At 43.5% G+C, this 10914-nt stretch overlaps 1 protein-coding gene across 3 annotated transcripts in view; it reads left to right on the top strand.

Annotated features, from left to right (window-relative positions):
• Positions 1-10914, top strand: part of SLC20A2 (solute carrier family 20 (phosphate transporter), member 2) — a 115035-nt gene that overhangs the window by 16708 nt on the left and 87413 nt on the right. The window contains exon 1 of one of the 3 annotated variants that reach the window (XM_010846387.1): positions 4717-5988. The exons of the other annotated variants lie outside the window; for them this stretch is intronic. The gene's annotated coding sequence lies outside the window, so the exon portion shown is untranslated. Of the gene's footprint in view, positions 1-4716; positions 5989-10914 lie in introns of those variants that run through there. 3 annotated transcript variants of the gene reach the window in all.

The following is a 10914-nucleotide window of genomic DNA, read 5'->3' as shown; positions in this document are numbered from 1 at the left end:
TTTTGAACTGTGGTGTTGGAGAAGACTCTTGAGAGTCCCTTGGACTGCAAGGAGATCCAACCAGTCCATTCTGAAGGAGATCAGCCCTGGGATTTCTTTGGAAGGAATGATGCTAAAGCTGAAACTCCAGTACTTTGGCCACCTCATGGGAAGAGTTGACTCATTGGAAAAGACTCTGATGCTGGGAGGGATTGGGGGCAGGAGGAGAAGGGGATGACAGAGGATGAGATGAGTGGATGGCATCACTGACTCAATGGACGTGAGTCTGAGTGAATTCCGGGAGTTGGTGATGGACAGGGAGGCCTGGCGTGCTGCAATTCGTGGGGTCGCAGAGAGTCGGACACAACTGAGTGACTGAACTGAACTGAACTGAATTCCAATTAATTGGCTTCTTCAGGGCGTTGTTGGGCATTAGATAATCAGTTATTTTAGAAATGGCACTGAATGGATGCTAATGATCATAGGTATTTTTCATAGCTTCTAGAATTCTTAAGGTTTTACCTCAACAGGCCAATGGATGGGCTTCATGGAGGTCCTGGAACCATCTGATGTTGATTGCAAAACTGTGTACATGTGACATCACTTTGCCGACAGTGGTCTGTCTGGTCAAAGCTATGGCTTTTCCAGCAGTTGAGTACGGATGTGAGAGTTGGACCATAAAGAAGCTGAGCGCCAAAGAACTGCTGTTTTGAACTGTGGTGCTGGAGAAGACTCCTGAGAGTCCCTTGGACTGTAAGGACATCCAACCAGTCCGTTCTAAAGGTGATCAGTCCTGGGTGTCTTTGGAAGGACTGATGCTGAAGCTGAAACTCCAGTACTTTGGTCTCCTGATGCGAAGAGCCGACACACTGGGAAAGACCCTGATGCTGGGAAAGATTGAAGGCAGGAGAAGGGGACAACAGAGGACAAGATGGTTGAGTGGCATCACCTACTAGATGGACATGAGTTTGAGCAAACTCCAGGAGATAGGAAAGGACAGGGAAGCCTGGTGTGCTGCAGTCCATGGGGTTGCAAAGAGTCTGACCCAACTGAGTGGCTGAACAACAAATCCTTGTGATGGCTTTCATCAGATTTTCAGCAAAGCTGTTCCCTCAAGAAAGGCTGAAAACGGATAAAATCAGATGGTAGTTCTGAGCCTCAAGATTCTATAAAGGGATCTTTGGGACCACAGGGAACTTTTGAGTTTCCATTGATAGCAGATTTAAATCACAGTGTCCTCTTTCTGTAAAGACTGGATTGAGAGAAGTTTATCTAACTTTCCAGATGACATCAACCTAGGAGAGATGACTAATGCCATACAGAGCAGACTCGATTCAGAGTCATCTGGATAGCTTGTGGCAGCGTTCTAAATAAAATCAGCAAGAGGAAGCATCTGCAGGAGTCGAGCATTGGCTCACACGCACCTGAGATCAGCTAGATTTATCTGACCACAGGCTTCTGCAAGCCTCTCTGTCATGCAGCTGCTAAAAACAGATCCTAGACCACACCTGGTGGTTGTGTTGACGCCTGTGACCCACGCTTCGGTGAGACACTAGCAGAGCGGGGAGACAGTGATGGGCTGAGAAGTGGAGTCATTGAGGATCCCCCCGTGGTCGGGGGGGAGTTTATTATTGGAGCAGAGGGAGAGGGTGTGAGAGAGCAGCACAGATCAAGGACTGCCAGGACCAGAAGGTGGTTTGCAGAGCTTGTGCTGTGGATCTCAGGTGCTCGGTAAATATTTGATGAATGGACATTACAAGGCAAAGGATTTTGACTCAATCTGAGCTCTAGTGAGGGCTTCCCTGGTGGCTCAACTGGTTAAGAATCCGCCTGGAATGCGGGAGACTTGGGTTCAATGCCTAGGTTGGGAAGATTCCCCTGGAGGAGGGCATGGCAACCCACTCCAGTATTCTTGCCTGGAGAATCCCAGTGGACAGAGGAGCCTGGTGGGCTACAGCCCATGGGGTTTCAAAGAGTCGGACATGACTGAGCGACTAAGCACAGCACGAAGCACAAGCACCTAGTGAGAGGCCTCCAGGGATGGGGTGGGGCCCTGGAAAGTCACGACTTCAAGCCTAGTGATGGGCGACCAGGACCGGGGCTTTGGAAGGAATCTTGCTGTGAGTGAGAGGTTGTGCTGTAGGACTTCAGTACTCTTCATTGGATCATCGTATTTCTTCTCTCGGGTACCTGAACAGGAGAAAATCCTAGGATAATGTTGCAGGCTCTTGTAAAGTACTTTTTTGATGCTTTTAACTCAAAGGCTATGTGACTGCCAGTACAGGTATTTTTAAAGGTGCCGAAATGTTGAACTGTAACAGGTTTTTATCTGAAACGTGCAGTGCATAAATTATTCCACTGTTAAACCTGAAGTAACTAGTCTAGACTTGTAGTGTATGGTTTAAGAGTTTATTTTTGTTTCTTTAGAGAGGAGAAAAGCCACATTCTTTTCATGCTACAAAAAGAGTAAAAAAGGAAATTTCACCACTTCCTGGCTTCGTCGTGGCCTCCGGGAACACAGGACACTTATCTGCATTGGGCTAATTGTTCTGAATCCTGACTCGGATGATAATCGCTCTGTGCGGAATTTGTGTCATGCTTGTTGTCTACACAGGCCTGCATCTGAGTCTGCACGCCGCCCTGCGGAAGTGTAGCTCTGATACTTCACCTGGCTGAGATGCAGATATCTCTTATGGTCGCTCAAACAATTGAAACAGTGTCAGAATCCTTTAGCTGGTGGAAATAGATATTGTCAAGTTTTTTTATAAAAAGTTATGAAAGAAAAAAAAAAACCCTGTATCTCACACTAGTGGTTTTAGAGCAGAGTGGGAGCTGCTGCCACTTAGGACCATGGTTTCCACTCGTTTTTCCGGTGCCAGAGATGTTAGGTTAGGGGGTGGGCTGTGCCACCTGCTGGCTTGGCAACCCTGCTCTCCCAAGTCTTGTTTGCTCACTTGCAGAGACAGGTAAGGATAGCACTTACACCTGCAGAGCGGAGCACGTGCTGGGGCCTAGCACGTGTTTAGGGAGCTCCCTATTCTATGGCTGTGTCTTCCACCGTACCCGCCTTGAGCTCCTTTCTTTCTGTTTTTTCCTGATTCAGCAGATAATGTCATTGATACATCTTGTACCATCTTGAACGTAGCATATCTAAAGGTAGTGTGTATATTCCATCCCCTGCCCCTTCCTCCTCTTCTACTGAACCTACTTCTGCTCTGTCCTCCTGTCTCCTCTATTTTAATGAATGAGGCCCACTCACCAGGCACGCTGGGGGCTCTGGAGGCTTACTCTCTGGGATTGAATTCCCACTCCACCACTTCACACTGCCTGACCTTGGACAGGCTCCTTAATATCTCTCAGTCTCAGCTTCTTCAGTGATGAATAAGATGGCAATTCATCTTCTAGAACTGGGAAGACTCACTGAGATGAATACACGTTACCGCTTAGTGTCGTTCCTGACATTTAAGTAAGTTGATCACTTACAACTCTCAAGCTGGAAGTGGGGGCGTCAGCCTGAATCCCTCTTCCTTCCCTTCACCTGGGAGTCATCAGTGCTGTTGATTCTACCTCAAGTCTCTCTCCTCTTGCTGCTGCTGCTGCTAAGTCGCTTCAGTCGTGTCCGACTGTGTGACCCCATAGACGGCAGCCCACCAGGCTCCGCCATCCCTGGGATTCTCCAGGCAAGAACAGTGGAGTGGGTTGCCATTGCCTTCTCCAATGCATGAAAGTGAAAAGTGAAAGCGAAGTCTCAGTCGTGTCCAACTCCTAGCGACCCCATGGACTGCAGCCCACCAGGCTTCTCCGTCCATGGGATTTTCCAGGCAAGAGTACTGGAGTGGGGTGCCATTGCCTTCTCCGCTTCCCTTTCTAGTCACCTTGTTTAGGGTCAGGATTTCTTCACTTGAATCCACTACTCAAAAGAGGTTCATAACCCCTCGAAATTATTTGTACATTTTTTGACATGTGTGCATTTTTCCTTAGGAAAAGGCTTTTAGCTTTTCTTTTTTTAAGGCTTTTAACTTTTACCACTCACTTTCACACGGGTTGGTGACCCAGAAAAGGTTAATACTAACTACTGGCGTAGACTCCTCTTTGTCTATATTTGGGAATCTGTAAATGGACATTCCTCCCCTAGTCTCTGTGCCTCTGATCTACTCTTTTATTTTTTAATTTTAGAATATTATTTACTTATTTATTTTTTCATTTTTATTTGTTGGACTCACCCCATGGCATGTGGGATCTAGTTTCCTGACCAGGAATTGAACCCATGCCCTCTGTGTTAGAAGTGTGGCGTCTTAACCAGTGGACCACCAGGGAAGTCCCTCTGGTCTGCTCTGCACTCTACTGCTCAGTTAGCTTTTTCTCTTTTTTCCTTGTTCTTGCATCCTCATCCTGCTTGTTTGGTTGTGTTGACTCCCTGTTGCCTGTAGTTCTCACCCCAACCATATGCTAGAATAACGTGAGAAGACTTTTAAAAACACCAGCGCCCAGTCCCCATCTTGACCAATTAATTGATACTAGCAAATACCAGACATCAATTCTGTCTTAAAGTTTCCCCGGAGATTTTGACGTGTAGCGGGAGTTGAGAGCCTCAGGGCGGCAGGACAGTGCGCTGATGAGAGTTCGCGTGGCCCGCAGGGACCTCAGCCATTGCTTTTTCCAGCCTAATCTTCTGCCTCTTCCCCCGTTCACATCCTGTCACTTACACTCCGGGCACATAGTTCTTTTTTTTTTTTTCCTTCATATTTAGTTTAATATAGAGAATTAATCAAACTATGAAATAAAGAACAGTTTCAGAGAGAATTTAGAAGCCATAGTTCTTGCTGTTCTCAGAACAGACTCTGAGCTTTTGCCTGTCCTGATCGCTCTGCCTCAAATGCCTTCTGCTTTTTCTCTGCCTGGTCCTTTACCCTCCCCTCAATGCCAGAGACAGTCGCAAGCCTTCTTGTGCAAATTCCTGTTACATAGGCCTTACGCTATGTTAGTTATTTCTGTGTCTGTCTGCCATACCGCACTGAACTCCTAGAAGGTAAGATCCTTATTTATTTCATCTCTGTTGGGCTTGGCACCAGCTTAAGAAGCTCCCTGAGAGTCTGAAAAATTAGTAAATGAAAGAGGAAAACAGCAGCCCACTCCGGGGATCAGGAAATTTATGGGGTTGGGGAGTGTAGTAAATATAGTCTAGCAGATGGGGTGAGGAAGGCTTAGCAGACGTTTTATCCTCTAATATTGCTTTGAATTTGCTACAACACTGCCTCTGTTTTATGGTTTCGGGTTTGTTTTTTTTTTTTTGGCTGGGAAGCACGTGGCATCCCAGTCCCCAGACCAGGGATTGAACCCGCATCACGCTCGTGGAAGGTGAAGTCTCAGTCACTGGAAGGCCAGGGAAATCCCCTCTACTGTTGCGTTTTCATACTTTTGTCAAAAGGAAAGATGCATGTATATGTGTTTCTCATGTGGGACTGGGAAAGTCGAGACCAGCTTTGAGAATAGCCCCAAACACCGTTGAGCATAAAGTCATGTCATATTTGTCTCCTGAGATGGTCTAGAGATTTCTGAATGAGAGATGGAGTCAGCCACTTCGATGATGGCAGCTGTTTATTTTGCCCAGTGGATGGTCCCAACTTATTACTGATTTAAAGATACCCTTATATGGACAGCCCTCCAGACATTGTACGTTTCTAATTTTGATCTCACCTCTGGCCTTTGTGTTTTAGCTGCTGCCTTCTCTTGGCTATTTTTAATACTTTTTTCTCAGTGTGTCTCAGAATTGTCCAACACATTCTAAAGAATCATAATTTAAATTTGACTGATTCGTCCTTTTCTTCAGTGGCCAGGATTAGTTAAATTTTGAAAGAGATTACTTTTCGTAAATAATCTCAGAGAGACTCTTTTGGATATTGTGCAGGGGGATGTTCGAGGTTTTATCCTAATTATTTTACTCAACACTGGCCCACCACTCCACGCTTAGGAGAAGAGACGGCTTGTTTAACACTTACACAAAGAACAGTAAGTAGTCTGATGTCATGATTTGCATGTATTTCTGGTATGCTGTGTATGAACAACTAGCATACTCTTTGTCTAACTTGCTGTTGATTATCCTGTAATCCTGTATCATATTTTAGAGTTTAATAATGAGAACAAAAATTTTCTTATTCAAAATCAAAGTATTGGTTGGAATTTATTAATATGCTGCTCTTTCATGTGTCCATCATCTTATTTAAAAAGAGGGTTTATTTTTTACTTTTTAATGTTAAAGTATAGTTGTACAATGTTTTATAAGTAACAGGTCTACAGTATAGCAATTCACAACTTTTAAAGGCTTTGTTCCCTTTATACTTATTATAAAATATTGGCTGTGTTCCCCATGTTAAGCCTTAAAGAATCTGGGTTTATCAAGAATTCTTCCTTTCAGTGTAGTTTACATGAAAAGATCTTAAGTAGTGAAACTGAAAAGATTAACTTTTAGTTATTTTTTTAGGAGCCTTTTTTAAAAAACAGATCTGACTCAAAGAATTGGGTGATGTTCCCTCTCCTGGCAATTGGAGAGACAGGAATAGAATGTCAAGAAAAAGAACAGACCAAGTCTTACAATATGAGCATTAAGGTCTAAAATGGGTAATTGTCTCCTGTTTCACAGTCTGCAGTAACCACAAATACCCCAGTACTGCTTGTCCACCCTTCCTTGTGTGAACCAGGGTCTCTGTAAAGAAGCTGGTCTCTGTGTTTCAGAGAACAGCCTCTTGGATTATTATAATTACTGGGCTGTTACAGTTCTGGGAGCTGAGTTGTTAGTCCTTCTTTGCTTATCGCTGATATTTTGAAAAATGAGCCTTCATGGGAGCGTTTGTTAAAATGAAATATACGGAGGTTGAGACAAAATCACGTACATCTATCTCAAGACATAGCTTCCGCTCCCCCTAGAGAAACCAACTACCTCCTGGATTCTTGTAGCCAAGTGAAGTTAGAATCTCTTACAGATATTTCAGCTCCTGTAATTTGCGGTTGATTTTGAACCAGTTATTGCCAAAGTGACCACTTCTCAGTGTGTCTGGTTGGGAATGGACTGCGTCCATTTACAACAAAAATATTAAAAATCAGAAAGTAAATTCTTGATTTCCCAGCTCTCTTGGTAAACTGGTACCAAGTGTTGTGTTTCCCCACACACGGGCATTTTAGGAGGGCTGGGCGGCTTGAGAATAGAATATAGGAGCCCTGAGCACTTACTCGAAATTACTGTTTGTAAAACATTGTGGCTGTGGGCTGCTGTTGATGAGGGTCCTTTCAGCTTTACCTTGCAAATTTCCTCTAAAACTTAAAATTTGAGTCCCAAAGTAGGATAGATTCTCTACTATGTACAGGTGGTTCAAACACAATTTCCCCTTCCTTATTATTTTAGGTAGGTAAAATATGTATTTTTACAAATCTGTGCCAAGTACCGTTCTGAGTGTTATATGTGCATTAACTCATTTTTACAACAGTCTGTTAACTTGCCTGTGGTGGCTCAGTTAGCAGGTAGTGAAGTTGGGATTCAAATGAACCCAGAAGGGTAACTCTTATTAAAGAACTTGCCTACAACCTACAGTCCTCAGATAGTCTTGAATTTCAAGTTAGAAAGTAGGGTAAAAAAACCTCTAAAAAAAGTTGTAGATGCTTCTGAAACAAATTTAATTGCTTGTGGATTGAAAGAACAGAAATAAATATTAACTGATCACTTACCAAAAGATTTTGGAAGTTAATAGCTTGTTGCCCAATTCTTAACAATTGTCCTATAATTGGATAGAATAAACTGAGAAGGGGGCATTTATTATTAGTGGTTCAGCATAACTTGTTAATTCAAAGTCTCTTCACCAGGGCAGTTTGATTTGTGGTAGGTGAAGTTTTTGCCTATACATTATCTGTGAAAAAGAGGTCTCTAAAGCAAATAGTGTAAGATTGCAGGAAATGTTTACTTATTTCAATGTAGCAGAATATTTTCAAGTACTTTTAGTATAATCTGTCAACTGTCTTTAGTATTTTCATCTTAAAAACGGGAAATTCAGCTTCATATTTACTAGATTCATGTAATAAAACTTTAGTTAAAAAATTTTCAGTTTGGATATATAACTACTTGAAGCCAAATTAGACTGGAATTAGGATTTTGTTAACCCACCTTTTGAGTCACGTGGCTTAAAATCTTGTTTTTCAGGGCTTTTGTTTCCCCCCTGAAATCTTAGATTGCAGTATATTTAAGGTTTCTTGTTTTGCATTAGCTTGAATGCTAATAAGTTATAGAGGTCAGACGGTCCTTAATAAGCCTATGCTTGTTTTTCCATTGAAAGTGTTTTTATTACATGAGACATTAGTGCAGCTTTGTTTGAATCTGACAGCCATGCTATGTCTATCTTGCAGTTTAGTAAGCCTGGCGTCTCCCAGGCAGAATTGTTGCCTCAAGAGAAAGAGGGAAGGACAGTCTCTAATCTTTTAACTGAGTGGACGCTAATATTGGGGCATATATGACCCTGTGCTCTAGTACAGTGTGAACTTCAAAGGGAAAATTATATACATATGAGTCTAGCATCTAGTACCAGAGAAGGCAATGGCACCCCACTCCAGTGCTCTTGCCTGGAAAATCCCATGGATGGAGGAGCCTGGTGGGCTGCAGTCCATGGGGTCGCTGGAGTTGGACATGACTGAGCGACTTCACTTTCACTTTTCACTTTCATGCTTTGGAGAAGGCAATGGCAACCCACTCCAGTGTTCTTGCCTGGAGAATCCCAGGGACAGGGGAGCCTGGTGGGCTGCCATCTATGGGGTCACACAGAGTCGGACACGACTGGGGCGACTTAGCAGCAGCAGCAGCATCTAGTACATACCAGGTTCTGTCCTTGATAATACAGCTATGTCTATATTTCTATATTCATGCACATCTGTCTACCTATCTTGCTATGTATGCATAAACATGTGAGTTTGTTTATTTAACAGAATGTTCGGAGAAGGAAATGGCAACCCACTCCAGTACCCTTGCCTGGAAAATCCCATGGACGGAGGAGCCTGGTAGGCTACAGTCCACGGGGTCACAAAGAGTCGGACACAACTGAGTGACTTCTCTTACATATTACGCAACAGGCAGTGTTCTGCATTCTTTACAAATATAAACCCATCTAATCTTCATAGTCTCCCTATGGAGTTTGTATATTGTTATACCCACTTTAAAGATGATGAAACTGAGGCACAGAGAGAGAATTAATTGCCCAGAGCCAACAACTAGAAACTAGAAGTGATGAAACTAGAAGAAGCCTGGGCAGTCTTGCTCTGGACTCCATACTCTCATTGGACACTTTTCAGCATTGATTTGGAGAAAGGAAGCAACTTTATCAGTGGTCTAAACAGCTGTTAATTGACAGAGCTTAAACCTGTTTCCCAGACATATATGGTACAGACATCCATCACAGCGTTCCTTTTCTTCCGACTTTGCACATGTTGTTGGTTCTGTATAATGTTCTTTCCACTTCTTTCGATGTTGAAAGCTTAGATCAGTCGTTCAGTCGTGTCCGACTCTTTGCGACTCCATGAATCGCAGCACGCCAGGCCTCCCTGTCCATCACCAACTCCCAGAGTTCACTCAGACTCACGTCCATCGAGTCAATGATGCCATCCAGCCATCTCATCCTGTGTCGTCCCCTTCTCCTGCCCCCAATCCCTCCCAGCATCAGAGTCTTTTCCAATGAGTCAACTCTTCCCATGAGGTGGCCAAAGTACTGGAGTTTCAGCTTTAGCATCATTCCTTCCAAAGAAATCCCAGGGCTGATCTCCTTCAGAATGGACTGGTTGGATCTCCTTGCAGTCCAAGGGACTCTCAAGAGTCTTCTCCAACACCACAGTTCAAAAGCATCAACTCTTGGGCTCTCAGCCTTCTTCACAGTCCAACTCTCACATCCATACATGACCACAGGAAAAACCATAGTCTTGACTAGACGGACCTTTGTTGGCAAAGTAATGTCTTTACTTTTGAATATGCTGTCTAGGTTGGTCATAACTTTCCTTCCAAGGAGTAAGCGTCTTTTAATTTCATGGCTGCAGTCATCATCTGCAGTGATTTTGGAGCCCAAAAAAATAAAGTCTGACACTATTTCCACCGTTTCCCCATCTATTTCCCATGAAGTGATGGGACCGGATGCCATGATCTTCGTTTTCTGAATGTTGAGCTTTAAGCCAACTTTTTCACTCTCCTCTTTCACTTTCATCAAGAGGCTTTTTAGTTCCTCTTCACTTTCTGCCATAAGGGTAGTGTCATCTTCATATCTGAGGTTATTGAGATTTCTCCTGGCAATCTTGACTCCAGCTTGTGTTTCTTCCAGTCCAGCGTTTCTTATGATGTACTCTGCATATAAGTTAAATAAACAGGGTGACAATATACAGCCTTGATGAACTCCTTTTCCTATTTGGAACCAGTCTGTTGTTCCATGTCCAGTTCTAACTGTTGCTTCCTGACCTGCATACAGATTTCTCAAGAGGCAGGTCAGGTGGTCTGGTATTCCCATCTCTTTCAGAATTTTCCACAGTTTATTGTGATCCACACAGTCAAAGGCTTTGGCATAGTCAATAAAGCAGAAATAGAGGTTTTTCTGGAACCCTCTTGCTTTTTCCATGATCCACCGGATGTTGGCAATTTGATATCTGGTTCCTCTGCCTTTTCTAAAACCAGCTTGAACATCAGGGAGTTACGGTTCACATATTGCTGAAGCCTGGCTTGGAGAATTTTGAGCATTACTTTACTAGCGTGTGAGATGAGTGCAATTGTGCGGTAGTTTGAGCATTCTTTGGCATTGCCTTTCTTTGGGATTGGAATGAAAACTGACCTTTTCCAGTCCTGTGGCCACTGCTGAGTTTTCCAAATTTGCTGGCATATTGAGTGCAGCACTTTCACGGCATCATCTTTCAGGATTTGGAATA

The sequence above is a fragment of the Bison bison genome, unplaced genomic scaffold (assembly GCF_000754665.1).
Source record: "Bison bison bison isolate TAMUID 2011002044 unplaced genomic scaffold, Bison_UMD1.0 scf7180017864236, whole genome shotgun sequence".
Lineage (NCBI taxonomy): Eukaryota > Metazoa > Chordata > Mammalia > Artiodactyla > Bovidae > Bison > Bison bison.
The sequence above is the reverse complement of the archived record's forward strand: the minus strand, read 5'-3'. Positions and strand labels throughout refer to the sequence as shown.